General features: G+C 39.5%; 1 long non-coding RNA gene across 9 annotated transcripts in view; it reads left to right on the top strand.

The window, feature by feature from the left end:
• Positions 1-12,353, top strand: part of LOC119841299 — a 67,118-nt gene that overhangs the window by 46,520 nt on the left and 8,245 nt on the right. For 5 of the 9 annotated variants that reach the window (XR_006275104.1, XR_006275100.1, XR_006275101.1 and 2 more), the window contains one exon: positions 11,921-12,001. This is a non-coding gene — a long non-coding RNA (uncharacterized LOC119841299). Of the gene's footprint in view, positions 1-7,163; positions 7,333-11,920; positions 12,002-12,353 lie in introns of all 9 variants that reach the window. The other 4 variants (XR_006275105.1, XR_006275102.1, XR_006275099.1 and 1 more) reach the window with 1 other exon arrangement.

Genomic DNA, 12,353 nt, shown 5'->3' with positions numbered 1-12,353 from the left:
AGTTTAAAAAAATTCCTTGCAAGCAGAGATGGTATAGGCAAGATTCAGCCCAAAGCAAATGTTTATGGCTCATATAAACACTCTGAAACACGATTCATAATGGAACTGTTGAACCAAATAGAACTGTAGTGGCTGATATGGGCTTGGAGTAATATTTGGAAGGTAAAAAATATAAGGTTATAAGTTTCAATAAAGCCTACAGTTTCGTACTGTATCAGTGATTATTAGATATGTATTAATGTATTCTCCTGTAATTCTTTTGGATTATTACTTGGGTTTTCACCTGGTCTGCTAGTAGTACAATTTATTGTAATTTAAGACATTTAGATTCACATGATGCCTACCGTATAGCTGTATATATTACATGTCTTTGAACTAAAAATAGTAAAGTAATTATACTTTGCTATAAGTAACCATGTCTATTCAGCTACTTTTTTGAATGATTGCAATAGAAATGGGTGGGGGTGGGGTAGAAAAGGAAGAAAAAACAAAAGCAGCAGTAGCTGCTTACAACCATCTGAAAGAAAGATGATCTCTTATCCTGGCTTCCTCTTGCTGAATAAAACTTGATGTGATCAGGTCACTGCATGTAAAATGCTGTAAGAATGTGATCTGTACTCCATCATTACAAAATTCAAAAAGTCTTGAACCTTTTTATTCCACCCTGTTCATATTTATCTTGTTGGTCCTACCTTCACTGTGCACCACATTTGTATTGATAAATTGTAGGTACTAGGAGATAGTTCAAAATGTAGAGTGCTCTGACTTTGCATATCATTACACCTAGCTTGCTCTTTGCCTCTTGAAAGCTGTCGATTTGTGCATTATTGCTATTCAGGCTGATAAATGACAGTAATTGTTCTTAAGTTGAAGAGCTGGCTTAATGTGCTGACTTGCTTGGGAACTCTGAGCACCAGGGTTAAACTGGTGCTCGGCTGGTTCTAACTGAATGGTCTTTTCCAGCTGAGAATAGATACTTAATTGAATTACTTGCTTTTCATGCATTTTGCAGCCTTGCATTTGGGGGGAAAATTCTTAACAAGATCACAGAATTCAGAATTGTTTATGGAGAGTTCAGGACCAGTGTGTGTCCCCATTTCAAATGGCCTGCTCCCAGAGATGCTAATTAAAAAAAAGTTGAGTGTGAGAATGCCTTAGCCCTGAATTTGCATGGGGACAGACATATGTAGGCTAATAATACATGAGGTGCGAACGTATCCTCTTTCTTTCCTCTATATCCCCAGTGATTGCACCTGTGCTCACCATCCTATCAAAACTCAATTCTAAAGACAAAATAAAACTCATATTGATGAGTTTTTGATGGGAATTTTTTTGGCAATGTTTCTTTGTCCACTGCTTAAGGGTTGTGCTAATTTTAAAAAGGGACACAATTTTCAGGCCTTATTCATACACAATTCCCATTAATCTTGGTGGAAGTTTTGCTTGAGTAAAGTCTGCTAGATTCAATTTAATAATTCCAAATGTTCAGAAAAGCTCAGTGTATCGTATTCAATTGTTCACCATTTTATCTGGGTCACCTCAACCATATGTTTAAACACCACTACAGATTAAGTGTTTCCAATCACCAGAGTAATGGGGTATTTCACATGGTCATAACTCAATCAGGGTGGTGGTTTGTTTTTTTTTGCTTCCGACTCTTCAGTCATTTACAGTGACAACTGCACATTGCCACATTCTGCATGTGTAATGCAGAATTACAACTGAGATGAGAGGAGATGAACTATATGAGGTTGTAGTAATAGGATGCAAGACAAGGTAAATAAGGTGTTTTTTTTGTGCTTGTTCCCTCAGTTTGCTAAGAAATCCCCCTTTTATATATGAAGTTTATAGTAGTTTCATCTGTGATCCAGGGAATCCTCTATCCTACCTATGATGATAATATATGGGAAGTTCTTTGGACCAGAGACTTTTTTTTTGTTCTGTATTTGTACAGTGCCTAGCACAATGGGGTCTGGATCTGTGACGAAGACTCCTACATACTACGGTAGTACTATGACTAATAACTTGTCATCTTTAGTCTGATGGCTGAACTCCAAACAGTTTAGAACAAGCCTTAAATTTCTGGGCCCTAGTTCAAAAGAGGTATCTAGCAGTTCATGCAGGGGCATTGAACTGCTTTCTTGCTTTCTTATCTGTGGACTGACAGTGCTGTTAGCTCCAGAAGATTATAAATCTGTTTGAACCTTAAATGGAGTTTCAGCATAGTGTAGAAGGAGTAACGAGGGTGGTAGGGCAAGTAGTAAGGGTATACTAGAAAAATAATTTTAATATTTGTTTTTTCCTTAAAATTAAATATCTGAATTCAAACAAAACTTCTTTTCCTTAGCCTGAGGTGCCAGGCTACTTTTCACTTAAACGTAGATGGCTACATGGGTTTGCTGGATCATACTAATCAATGAACAATTATTTTAATTCCTGTGATGCTAGCAAAAAGTACTAAACACAAATAAAGAGCAGGAATCTTTTCTATTGAGCTTTGATGTAATATATGACAATGCGTTTGTGTTTAGTACTTTTTGTTAGCATCACAGGAATTAAAATAATTGTTCATTGATTAGTATGATCCAGCAAACCCATGTAGCCACCTATGTTTAAGTGAAAAGCAGCCTGGCATCTCAGGCTAAGAAAAAGAAGTTTTGTTTGAATTCAGATATTTAATTTTAAGGAAGAAACAAATATTAAAATTATTTTTCTAGTACACACACACACTCTCTCTCTCTCTCTCTCTCTCTCTCTCCCTGATATACAAAATGAACATGACATTCCACACTTTACCACGACCCCATAGGTCTCAGTCCCAAATATATGTGTATATCTCTCCAAGAACAGGAAACTGCAACCAGAAAAACATCCAGTTTGGAAGCATGCATCATTTCATTATTGTAAAAGAATGTGAAATCCATCTTTTTCAACTCTTTGAGCTAGGAGAACATTAAAGAAGATTTCCTAAAAGATAGGGGATAAGAATCCCTTGACTGATTGAAGTCCCACAAAACTGGCAAGTAGATACTGATCATGTAATCGGTCATGTGTGGAACTTCCAGGGAAGATAATGAGAGTTGAAAGCACTAAGCACCTCACACACCCTGTACTACTTGGGTCAGTTGGTAACATTATATGGAATTAAATGTACAAGTAAAGAACTTCAGACCATAAGTTATTAACTTTTGTACAAAGCCATAAAAATGTAATAGTGATGCTAAATGGTCACCTTGGGCAATATTAAGTTAACTGTATGCATTTTGATTGGAGTCCAGTGCAATCAACCATTTTCTTTTTTTCTTTGTACAAGTAAATTCTTAAGTCAATGAATGGTCTCGGATGGTGGAGGATCAATGGATAATGTTAGCAATAATGTTAGCATACACATACATTTTTTTCTTTTGGCAGATATTTGTGATCTTAAATTTACTCCATATAATCAAAAAATAATCCTGCATTCAGATCACTTCCTTCTACAGCTGATGTCATTGGCACCTCTGAAAACTGAAGTGTGTGCACGCGTGCATGTGCATATATATGCGGCATGTGTATTAGTTGATTCAAGGGTATTCATAAAGCAGACAACTGAGTAGTGGGAGAGAGCTCAGTTGTAACACCAGTTGTCTATAATTGACTTATTGCTTCAAATTACCACAATTAAATTGTTAGATATACTTGTTATCCCTACAGAAACTCACCAGCTTTAAAAGGGACACTGATTCTATTTACATTAGAACATGGTGTCCCTCTATAAATAGATGGCAAATAACATAGATTATTCAAATATTAGAAATTTTAATCTTTTTTAGTACATTTGTTTGTTATAATATGGATCTCACCTATATGTTGTACTTGTTATTGAGACACCATGTAGAAGTCACTGGGACCTTCTTTCTTCTGTCCCCAACCTCAGATTGTTTTCAAGCAGAAAGGGGCCTATCATGTCCATGTGTAGTATTATATGGAAACTGCAGATTTTGTTTTAGGCTGCCTTTTTATCCAGTTGTCCTGGGTTTCTCTCTGCTTTTAAAAATAAAGTAAATGGCCATCAAGTAAGGTGGTGGTGTTGTTGTTTTTTTTTCTTATTTGTAAGATCAATAAAATAATATCTCTAGCTTTAAGTGAGTCAAGAGAATGGTAGGCTTCTTGAAAGCCTGTTTGGAGACACACTTCCTTCTCTGTTATATTCAACTTCACTTTCCTGGTTGCATTACCTGCAGTCACTGTATAGCACCTGCGTCCTGCTGCCATGGCACCACGCTACTGTCTTCAGATCTTGGAGGCTGCCTGAGAAATCCCCACCCATCCTGAAGAAAAAGCTGAGTAATGGGCCTGAAGCCTAATGTGAGGCAAGTGTGGAGCCAATGCAGTGTCATATTTACATTCTGCCACCTTGTGGATTGCATCTTTATATTTACTCAGAGCTTTTTTTGCCTCAACCTTCAGAGACAAGGTCAGCTCCCAGACTGCTGCACTGGGCAACACAGAATGGGGAGGCGGTGAGCAGCCCTCAGTGGTGAAAAGAAAAGGTTAAGGACTATTTAGAAAAGCTGGACCTACACAAGTCCATGGGTCCAGATCTAATGCATCCAAGGGTGCTGAGGGAGTTGGCTGATTTGATTGCAGAGCCATTGGCCATTATCTCTGAAAATTCGTGGCAATCGGGGGAGGTCCTGGATGATTGTGCATATATAGTGCCCATATTTTAAATATGGGCATATATAGTGCCCATATTTTAAAAAGGGAAGAAAGAGAACCTGAGGAACTATAGCCTCACTTCAGTCCTTGGCAAAATCATGGAGCAGGTCCTCAAGGAATCCATTTTGAAGCACTTGGAGAAGAGGAAGGTGATCAGGAACAGGCAACATGAATTCACCAAGGGCAAGATCAACTTAATTGCCTTCTATGATGAGATAACTGGCTCTATGAATATGGGGAAAGAGGTGGATGTGATATATCTTGACTTTAGCAAATCTTTTGATACAGTCTCCCACAGTATTCTTGCCAGCAAGTTAAAGAAGTGTGGGCTAGATGAATGGACTATAAGGTGGATAGAAAGCTGGCTAGATTGTTGGGCTCAACAGGTAGTGATCAACGGCTCGATGTCTAGTTGGCAGCTGGTATGAAGCAGAGTGCCCCAGGGGTCGGTTCTGGGGCCGGTTGTTCAACATCTTTATCAGTCATCTGGATTGGGATTAATTGCATCCTCAGCAAGTTCAGATAAGGATAGGATCCAGAGTGACCTAGACAAATTGGAGGATTAGGCTAAAAGAAATCTGAGGTTCAACAAGGACAAATGTAGAGTCCTGCACTTAGGAAGGAAGACTGCACAGCTACAGGCTGGGGACCAACTGGCTAAGCAGCAGTTCTGCAGAAAAGGACCTGGTGATTACAGTGGACGAGAAGCTGGATATGAGTCAGCAGTGTGCCCTTGTTGCCAAGAAGGCCAACAGCATATTGGGCTGTATTAGAAGGAGCATTGCTAGCAGATACAGGGAAGTGATTATTCCCCTCTATTTGGCACTGGTGAGGCCACACCTGGAGTATTGCGTCCAGTTTTGGTCCCCCCACTACAGAAGGGATGTGGATGAATTGGAGAGAGTCCAGTGGAGGGCAATGAAAATGATTAGGGGGCTGGGGCACATGAGTTAGGAGGAGAGGCTGAGGGAACTGGGAGGTAGCAGAATCTCCATCCTTAGAGGTTTTTAAGGTCTGGCTTGACAAAGCCTTGACTGGGATGATTTAGTAGTGTTGGCCCTGCTTTGAGCAGGGGATTGGACTAGGTGACATCCTGAGGTCTCTTCCAACCCTAATATTCTATGATTTAGCACCATAGGCCTGAATGACACTTTTGCTCCACATCCTGATCTTCAATTGTCTAGTTCCCTTGAAATCCTCTGACAGAAGGTTAAATGAGGGTGTATCTCCAGCTGATATTTCATTCTTTTCAATTCACTCTTCACAAGTTCTTTAATCCTTTGAGATTCAGAGTCTGTCAAAAGAAAAAAATATTGAAAATAGGAATAATTTAGGAACACTGGAAATAAATATTGCAGAAATTCCATGCTGTTGGGCATGTTTAAGGTCTGCTTCTAGATTTTAGGGATTTCTGTTCTTTTTGGTCTATTATACAGAACTTAATTTTCATTTTTAAAGAACTTTTAGTTACAAGAGAACTTTACTAATAATAAGTGGACAAAATTTGGATAGATTTGCTTCCAAAAGCAGTCATAATATGCCATGAGCATTTTGCAAACATAATGGAATGTCCCAGTCCTGAAGGGCAAACAAGACTGAGTTGTTGTTTTGAATCTACAGACAGAGTGAAATCGTATCTCGACTCCAAGGCCTGGTCTACAGTTGGGGGGCGAGCTAAATTGGTCTAAATTACGCAACTTCAGCTACAAAAATAGCATAGCTGAAGTCGATGTACTTAGAGCTACTTACCAGGGTGTCTTCGCTGTGGTAGGTCGACTGCTGACGCTCCCCTGTTGACTCCACCTATACTTCTTGCTCCGGTGGAGTACTGGAGTTGATGGGAGAGCGCTCAGCTGTCGATTTCTCATGTCTTCGCTAGACATGATAAATCGATTTCTCCGCCCCCCCCCCCGCTGGATTGATCACTCCAGAGGTAAGTGTATACATGTCCTAAGAGAGTTGCAGACATCCCAATTCAGGTAGTTGGTGGTATGCCTACTTTACAGATGGGGGTCTTTAAACTGAAGTTAAGTGATAGGTTCAAGTCTCCTCATTAATAAGAGGCAAAACCATCAATACAAGTCAGGTGTTGTGACTTCCAATCCCCTGGTCAGCACACTTTGGAAAAAGGGAACAAGGTTGTGGCTTGATTGTCAGAGATGCTGAGTATTAGTATGTTCCGTTGAAGTCATTCACATCTGTGAAGGGGTTGGCCATGCTGAAGATCAGGCATGGCTAGCATAATTCAATGTTTAAAAAAATCCTGGCAAATAGTTGGTTCATTATGTACAGTAGATAAGAACATGAATCCTGTTTGTTGTGCACAATGCATTTTTCTCTGTGAGATGAGGTGGACAACCTGTTCAGAGCTCTAAGTGTAGGAGTGATGATCTATGATAAGGCAAAGCTAGAGATGAATTTATATTTTCCCCTCCATTTCTCTTTTTTTTTTTAAATTTCAGCTTAAAGAATTTCAAGAAGTATTTTTTGACAGTGGTCTTGTGGTTTCTACATCATGTTGAACCCTGTTTATTGTCTCCAGCTCGCTGACCATAAGGAGACCTAATGGAAATTCCCAGAGATGGGTGATGGTATTTTACACCCTTTATCTGACTTCAGTCAGCTCTTCAGGTGGTTGTAGTTTTAGCTTTGGAGCAGTTGCACTTACCTCTGAGTTTGTCACATGGCTATGCTTCTGGCACTTGGTTTGGGCTGCTTCATCCCTCTGAATATAATTTTTTACTTTGTGGATTTACTTAGTGTAAATATTGTTGAGCAGGAGATAACATTGCAGATGTTTCACGGTTGAAAAGGGGAGGTTGTTACCTGCAGTAATATTTTCCTATCCCAATCTGTGTTCAGTATATAGATGTGATGCTATTCATATTTCTTATACAATCAATATTTTTTCTGAATCCGAACTCGACTATTTTACTTAGCTGTGCAAAGCCATTTTGTGAGACAGTGACTATACACCAGAATCCTGATCAAAATTGACTAACTCCTTTGAATAGACTTCCAGGAAGGGAAAGGAAAGAGAATTAATCATTTCAGGGATTCAAAATATTCTTCTGAAAAGCATCTACTGGACACTGGAATAGAATGGAATGGATCTTTAGGCAAAATTCCTACTTACAGTATATTTAAATTGTGTGTGTATATGTAAAATGCACACTAGAACAATGTTTTCTTCTAAAAGAATAAACTCCTTGGTGTATGCCTTAAAATTACTTATTATAGGTAGTGTTGGTAGCAACACCTTTATTCTAGGTTACCCATCACTTCCCATTATAAAACCCTGTTTTCAGTTGTCTAAAAGTTTTTGTTAAACTTTTAGCCATTCAGACTGAAATTTTCCATGCCAAGTGTCTGCTTCAGTCTGAATTTTTTGGAAAGTTTCAACTAAAATTGTTCAGTCATTTCCATGAAGTAAATGAGATAAAAATATGTTGTTTTAGCACCTCCATGTGTTTAGAGCAGGGATTTGACCGTGGGCATTTGTCTCAGGGAAGTGCCTTTTGCTGTTCCAGTGGGGAGAAAAAAAATACCCAAATTTGGCCACGTTATGAGCCTTGGAACAATTTCAGTTTGCACATACTCAGTAGAGGTTTGTTAGAGTTTGTCAGGTTAGTGTTCAGAAGATTCCCTCTATCCTGAGCATGCTCCAGTACAGCACTTTCAGGGGCTGAGCAGGACATTCCCCTCAGTTGCTCCTCCTGGCAGCTGCTGACCATTATAATGCTTGGCGCTGGAACTGAGGCAGTGACCCTTGAACTGGACCTGGGAGCTTGGGACAAGACTGAGATTCAATGAGAAGCCTGTTGCGGGAGGAACTGGGACTAGCTTGGTCAGGAGCTGGGAGCAGAAATGGGAGTGGAGAGGGACTGGGAGCTAGTGGGGTAGAGTAGAGAACAGGGGAAGGTGAGGGGAATTGGAAGCCAAGTGAACAAAGGTGAAGTCTGAAGGTCATGGGTGTTAATTGTAAGGCAGTTGATCCATCTTGGTACAGTGGTAATGGTCCTTCCTGTACTGAAAGGGCTAACGATCCCTTTAATGCTATAACAAAGAACATTCTTCAATCATATGAAGAAATCCGGTGCAATTAGAATGAGTTCCATCAATTATATTTGTACAATATTTTAAAGATTTTGGCTAAAGTTTTCCAAAATGACTTAGATGTCTAAGTGCCATTTTTCAGAAGGAAATTACAAACCTTGCTGCTTAAGTCATAAGAACGTCCATACTGGGTCAGACCAATGGTCCATCCAGCCCAGTATCCTGTCTTCCAACAGTGGCCAATGCCAGGTGCTTCCAAGGGAATGAACAGAAGAGGTAATCAAGTGATCCATCCCCTGTTTCCCATTCCTAGCTTCTAGCATGCAGAGGCTAGGGACGCTTCAGAGCATAGTTTTGCACCCCTGCTCATCCTGGCTAATAGCCATTGATGGACCTATCTTCCAGGAACGTATCTAGGTTGTTGGTTTTTTTTTTTTTTTAGAACCCCGTTATAGCCTTGACCTTCACAACATTCTCTGGCAAAAAGTTCCACAGGTTGACTGTGCTTTGTGTGAAGAAAGACTTTATTTTCTTTGTTTTAAATTTGCTGTCCATTTCATTTGGTGACCCCTAGCTCTTGTGTTATGAGAAGGAGTAAATAGCACTTCCTTATTTACTTTCTCCACACCAATCATGATTTTGTAGTCCTCTATCATATTCCCCCTTAGTCATTTCTTTTCCAAGCAGAAAAGTCCCAGTCTTATTAATCTCTCTTCATATGGAAGCTGTTCCATACCCCTAATAATTTTCATTGCCCTATTCTCTTCTTTTGGCTTTCACTTTTGAAAATGAGAGGTAGGTTTCTAATTTACTTAAGTGCTTTTTGAAAATGTTACCCTTTTGCATACATTATGGACATGCTACAAGAATACCTCATGCTTTACAGACATTAGCTAATTGCTTCTTCCAACAGTTTTGCAAGGGAGGCAAGTATTCCCCCCCCCCATTTTACAAATGAGGAAATGAAGGCAGAGAATACAAAATGTGGAAAGCTACAGTGTCAAAGTAAGGATCAGAATTCAGGAATTCCTGGGACCTAGTCCTATACCCAGGACACTAATCACATTCACTTTTCTACAATATAAGTAAATGCTGTGCAGTGATTCTTTTTTTGGTAAGGTTGACCTCAAATCATCTGAGGTTTAACCTTCTTCACTTAGCATGGCCTGAGATAACTGAATTAAGGGGCACATTCCCATAAGGAATTCTGCATAATATTTGAGGCTTTCACATACAAATGTGTACTGAGATACTGTTTCCTCCTCCTTACCGCATGCTAGTTGTGTTGTGGCTTTAAAGTGTCTTCCAGCTCTTGATTTAGAGGGTTTATAGTCTGTGCTAGGTTTCAGTGCTTTGTTTAATTTGCCTATCTGGCAATACGAGCCAATAGACAAATTATGGTCTATTGTCTGCTGATGCAATTCGGCCACTAAAGGATTTAGCACACTGAATTTAGGGATAGACCCTGGATGGCTGCTTTTTGATATGGATCTCCCATTGGTTTCAACATGAGTACAGCATGTAGAAGGTTTTCAGGATTAGGCTCTAAATCTGGATATTTCTCACATCAAAGGATAATCCCTGTAGGCTATACTGAAAGAAGGTTAGGAGGCAATGGATATGGGTTTAATCAGGCTGCAACTTTATTATTAGATATCTGGGACTACCCGGCAGATAAAAATGTATGGTGCTGACAACTCCATTATCATTTCAATATCTACCAGGGGCTTCTGCCAGCCCTCGCTTTTTCTATCCTGGTCCCCAGCCAACCCATTGCTGTGACCTTATTTCTTCCCCCACCCCACCATGAAGGTTAAGGTGGGCTCTAAAGGAATGGTCATAAGTTTGGAGAAAAGGGGCTTCTCCCACCAGGTTTGCCCTTTATCAACTTCCCAGCCCTTCTTCTTCCTGACGGATGAGTCAGTGTTGCCAGGCTGACCCACTCTGTATTTGCAGAAGCGTCTGTGCCTCTCTTTCTCTGACCCCACAGCAAGAGGGACAAGATCCCTCCTCCCATCCCGTATAAGGTGCGGTGTGGTCAGTGTCACATATGTAGAGCTGCATTGACAGTAGTACATATGAAATGCTGTTGAAAATTGTGGTCAGCTGAAGACACACATACATATTGGCCTCTGTGTCGCTGTCATCATCCACCACATCTGTGTGTTTTGGTTTTCTTCTATCTTTTTACAACTATAAGGGGAAAGAAAAGCAAATACCCCAGATTTTCATTTAGACTTTCAACTCCAAGTTGTAATGTGGAGGCTGAATTTTAATCAAAGGCTGTACCCGCCATTTCGTCATTATACAATATCCTAAAATTCTATTTGAAATAACATTTTCTATATGGCACAGTGGGTCAGTACTGAACATAAGCTTTTTAACTTGTTGAGATGTATATTCAAAGTCCTGCTTACACTAAGTCACAAGTGAAAATAAATTTGGTGTCCTTTTTATAGACCCAAGGAAAAATGCAGTTTTGTTTTAAACATTCGAGAATGCATCTAAAACAAGCTAAGCAATATATGCATTTCATTTCTAGAACTCAAAAATCTCTTCAGAAATGTTTTAGTTTAACACATCACCCATTGGAAGCTCTTGCACAATAGTGATGTGAGGGAAGAGAAGCATAAAGATACAAGGCTCAACTCTGCACCTGATTATACCTATTTCCCATGCTGAAGAATGCTTTGAAAACTCTTTTTTTGAGTGATTGAACCCAGTGGTGTGTTTTTGGTTTAGCCAGGCTCTGAAAACAGAACTTCATGATGAATTATTTTTAAGCTAATCTCCTTGCCTTTTCTTTTAAAAAACAAAATCATGCAAATCATGAATGCAAACAATGTTTATATTGTATACCTTGTCCTTCAGTAAGAATTCTCCTATATCTGATTTGATGGCCACTGAAAACATAAAAGGCTTGGTTTACTTTTGTTTCCATGCAGAACATATGTACAAGTTCCTTGCATATAATAAAATGCCACAGTTCTGTGCTCTCCAACAGAGAGGTGTCTCGCTTTGTATAGTAAAGCAGCCTTGAGTTGTCGTGTTAGAGGATCTGAAACCAGTGGAAAGTTCTGTGTGTGTGTGTGTTTGCTCCCATCTGCTTTTCTTAATGGGCAATTGGGATTTTTTTTAAAAGTAGTTTTTTTTTCTCTTGCAGAATGATGTGCCTGTAAATTAGTCTTCAGGAAGAGAGCGAGCTATGACCCCTGCTTCCAAACAAGTCAAGAGAACTGGCAAAGTAAGGTATTTTTTCTTTTTTAATTCTCTGGAGGTTTTTGTGTTGAATTTGTTCCATTACAGTGTGGTGTGGAATTGGGAAACTCTAAGTACCTAGGGCATGTGGGAACCTTTATTTAATCCCAATTTTGTTACTTCAGGAAAATGTAAACATTTTGACTTGTTTTCCTCTGAAATTGAATACCGTATCTCTATATCACTCCCCATTTACAATGAACATGAAGTAGCATAGCTCTTGGTGCTTGTGAAGCCGATTCCTTATGAAACTGAAGGGAAATGTAAATTGATGCTTTTGCAGACTGGCCCAAAGGGGTTGCTTGGCTGAATGACATCTTCTGCTATGGGACCTGATC

This window comes from Dermochelys coriacea, chromosome 12 (assembly GCF_009764565.3).
Source record: "Dermochelys coriacea isolate rDerCor1 chromosome 12, rDerCor1.pri.v4, whole genome shotgun sequence".
Lineage (NCBI taxonomy): Eukaryota > Metazoa > Chordata > Testudines > Dermochelyidae > Dermochelys > Dermochelys coriacea.
This window is presented reverse-complemented; position numbering and strand designations above follow the sequence as displayed.